At 41.1% G+C, this 4,365-nt stretch overlaps 1 non-coding gene across 1 annotated transcript; it reads right to left on the bottom strand.

Moving 5' to 3' along the window:
- Window positions 1–270: 270 nt before the first annotated feature.
- On the bottom strand, window positions 271–342 carry TRNAQ-UUG (transfer RNA glutamine (anticodon UUG)). The gene has a single exon. It is a non-coding gene; the product is annotated as a tRNA-Gln (tRNA).
- Window positions 343–4,365: the final 4,023 nt, after the last annotated feature.

The raw sequence follows: 4,365 nt of genomic DNA on the forward strand, positions 1-4,365 counted from the left end.
GGTAGCGTAGGTCAGGGTTGAAAGTGGTGTTGGTAGTGGTAATATGTTTCATCTAATTGCCAGATGTCACGAAATGCTTAACTGCCACAGCCTTGGCGCTGGCAAGGATGGTTGTAAAGACGTAAGTGAAGATCTGGCAAGACGACCTAAACCCCACTCAAAACATAAAGCTCAGGCGAGCCAAGAGTGTGTATTAAAGAACCATCTTCATACATTGCAACTACATCTTTTCCGATGTGTGTGTGAGTGTGTGTGTGTGTGTGTGTGATCAGGTCCTACCGAGACTCGAACTCGGATCGCTGGATTCAAAGTCCAGAGTGCTAACCATTACACCATAGGACCGATATACAATATATGTGTTTATGAGTATTTGTTTGTGTGTGTGTGTGTGTGTGTGTGTGTGTGTGTGTGTGTGTGTGTGTGTGTGTGTGTGTGTGTGTGTGTGTGTGCTTGTATATGCGTGCTTCTAAATGTTTATTTTTGTGTGTTTTATATTTGTGAGCTTCTGATCGTATGTTTTAGCGTTTCTTTGTGTTTGTATTCGCTTTTGATAGTGAGTACGCATATCGACGTATTTCTACATTATGTATGAATATATTCATACATATGAGTGTATGAACATATTTATACATATGAGTGTAATATTACATTGCATGCGCATGGCTAAGCCTTCTTCACTCCTTCACATCCTCCATTACTTCTGTCACCCACCTTATATTTTTTTTCCTCCCACTTCCTCCTCCTCCTCCTCCTCTCCTTCCTCGCTGGCCACCCCCCCTAAACCCCTCCTCTCATTTAGCCTGATAATTGCTCGCTTCCGAACCCTATTCCTGCACCATTACCGTGAATGGCACAAAACCCAACTTCCCCATGCTGATCGCGGGGGGGCCAACATCACAAAGGTGATCCTGGGCGCCGGATAAATGTTGAAGCTCCACTCAAATAATCATTCAACGCGCGTTATTTGCATTGGTATTGCGTCCCAGAATTGGCCGTTGGCTGGCTGCCTCTCCCGTGGATATTACAATGTGTTGTGGCGAAAATTGGTACAATATTGACGCTATTTTGTGTCGTGTGGCGTGTGTGTGTGTGTGTGGATGGCTGTGACACTCATGGCTTTCATCATGTGTTTGTGTGTCTTGGATTGTCGCTGCCGCGAAGACTGATTCGTGATGTGTCGTGTTGTCGTGTGAAGAGAAGTACAGTCCACACACACACACACACCTGGTGATTGTAGGGCATAAGTGCATGGCGTTCCTCCTGACATTTGCTTTAGTGGTTGCCTGGAGCGGACGAGGTCCCGATCCTCTGTGACCTGTGGCTGGAGGTTGTTATGACCACCGAGTCTCTCTGAGCAGGAGGAGTGAGTGAGGAGGGAGAAAGGGGGGGAACGTGAGGGGTGAACGCGAGAGGGAGCGTAGGGGAATGGTGTATTGGATGGGAGTATGGGAAGGCTTTTAAAGGATAGATATATTGGAAGGGTGTAGAGGAAATAGCATAGGGTGAGAATATACAAGAAGGGTAAAGAGGTTCAGAACTAGGGAGGTGTAAATGAAAGTGTAAACATCGGTTGGATGGATGTGAATGAGGTTGTAAATGAGAAGGGGAAGAGGTCATTATTCGGTGCAACGTAATGCCATATGTTACGAAAAAAAAAAGAAAGAATAGTATCGTCATATCTCCTACAGTGGCATTATGCTATGGAACCATATTAGTGATAAAAAAACCATTGCTTTAAAGTTGTATTGGGAGAAAGTAACTCCACTTACAGCTTAACCTCCTCCAAGTAACAGATTATTTCATTTTCTCTCGCACGTTCCCTTATTTTGGTACATTACATAATTCAATCTGGTAATATTTTTTGCAAGCTTTTCTTTATTCTCATCTTTGTTTATCAGTTTATTGATATTTCCCCCCACCATCTTGTGTAAGACTCTCATTTCCTCCCTCAGTCTTTTCCACACACTTACCTCCCTCTGTGCTCACTACAGCTGGTCCTGCTATCGACGTATATCTTCCTCTCTAACAGAGAGAGAGAGAGAGAGAGAGAGAGAGAGAGAGAGAGAGAGAGAGAGAGAGAGAGAGAGAGAGAGAGATGAAGCAAACACACTGCTTAACTTTCGTCCTTAAATGTACATGGTTCATGACAGGCGTAGATGATATACTAACGTACTGAAAGAGAGACACACGTACTCACTCCCTCGTGTACTTACGTACATAACCAAAGTTATACACGTACACAAGCAGGCACGCATACACAAACATATATATATATATATATATATATATATATATATATATATATATATATATATATATATATATATATATATATATATATATATATATATATATATATATATATATATATATATACATATACTCTCTCTCTCTCTCTCTCTCTCTCTCTCTCTCTCTCTCTCTCTCTCTCTCTCTCTCTCTCTCCCAAGACACACACACACACACACAAAAGGAATCCTGTCGATAGCACTCGCCTCATCTGCATATCAATGAGGTTGGTATAGCTAGCGACTCGTCGCCATAAAATAACTTCATGGCAGCTGCTGTTGCCATTGAAGACCATGTGTCAATGGGGGATCGTTGCCATGTTTCTCGAGGAGAATATTCCCTTACTAGTGGCATCCAAGGGAAGATGTCTATTCTGATGGATACGTAAATAATGTAAAGAAAAAAAATATTCTTCTATAATGTTGTTTTAGCTGCTGCTTACGATACACTGTGAAGCTTTACCTTACAAAGAGCCAAAGACAGACACTATGTCTTGAAGATGAACGTACAGTTTTGAATTTCTGTTTAATTAATCGTAAATTAAAGAGTTGGTTGGGTCATTTCCCTAAGATTCTTTACGTTACCATCGTAAGGTTAAAGGGTCAGCACTGAGAAATCATTTGGCTTATAGAATTGTCTGTTTTCCCGTCACATACCAAAGGTTTCCTGTTCATCATTCCTCTCTCTATCTGGCTTCAGGCGTTAAGAACCAATTAAGACACTAACATTTTCATCAACATGCAAGTATATCATAAATATGATGATATGCGTCAAAGATAAGGCTCATCTGACTACATCACCTTGTAAGAGAGAGAGAGAGAGAGAGAGAGAGAGAGAGAGAGAGAGAGAGAGAGAGAGAGAGAGAGAGAGAGAGAGAAGGAGGGGACGCGCTTTGCTCTATATAATAAAACGTGGGTTGCTGAGCCCGCAGACTTTTCTCCCCGACCTCCAACGGGCGCAGGAGCGGTTACTACCGACCACCCGGCACACTTACTGCGCAGTTACCACTACGTCTGTAAATGCATCCTGCATCCCTGTGTGTACATGCAGTGAATACAGAAGTTTTCCTTTGTCTCTGTATACGTTATAATGTATACATATAGCTCAGGCTTTTCATATACGTAGCAGGTTTTGTTTACAAGGACAGGCACCAAGCAGCAGCCATATTTTTTGTTTACGAACTAGTTTTTCTTTGTAAGATGTTCTTGTTAGGAAATAAACATCAAAATGACTTTCATGTACGAACGTTTCCTATCAAACTGGTACTCAAATTACAGGAGGGTAATTCCCTACAACCCCCTACAATCGTAACGAATTCTCTCACTATCCAAACCCTCTAAAACAATAGTGACACTCACCATTCTATACACTGTATCCATTCATCATTTCTTACACCATTGTCTTCACCATCCTTATCATCATCAGGTCACTGCTGGAAAACACTATCAACACCATCACAATCTGAAAGAGCCAAAAGATACAGTCAATCAGTCATTTTATGTATATATATATATATATATATATATATATATATATATATATATATATATATATATATATATATATATATATATATATATATATATAAGAAAGAAACACTCATCTCTTAGTTACCAGATAGATACAGAAGAAAATACTTGAACACAACGAGAAAAGTTACACACAAAAAAAAAGAAAAAAACACACGTGAACTTTGCCAAATGGCGTGGAGCGTTGGGAACAATTTGCCGGGTCTTAGACCAGTCGAGCTCAGCTGTTCTCCAGAAGGTCGAAGCTCAGCTCCAGGGGGGGGATAAAAACCCAAACCCTGTCGACGGGATTAATGTAATATACGCATCCCTCCAGCTGGATCCAGTGCCTTTGAGATGTGTGTTTTGCCTTTGTTAACACTGAGAACACTGGGGCAAATTTTCAGTGCAAAGTACAACGTTATCCTGGGCGGTTCATAAAACTATCTGGAAGCAGGATCTGCTACCATAATTGCCTCCGGGTTATTCGCAGTGGAGCCATTTGTTGCTTTTAATTAGATAAAGCGATTCAGACTGTACGTGATTCATTATTCTCATTCACATTTAG

This window comes from Panulirus ornatus, chromosome 63 (genome assembly GCF_036320965.1).
Source record: "Panulirus ornatus isolate Po-2019 chromosome 63, ASM3632096v1, whole genome shotgun sequence".
Lineage (NCBI taxonomy): Eukaryota > Metazoa > Arthropoda > Malacostraca > Decapoda > Palinuridae > Panulirus > Panulirus ornatus.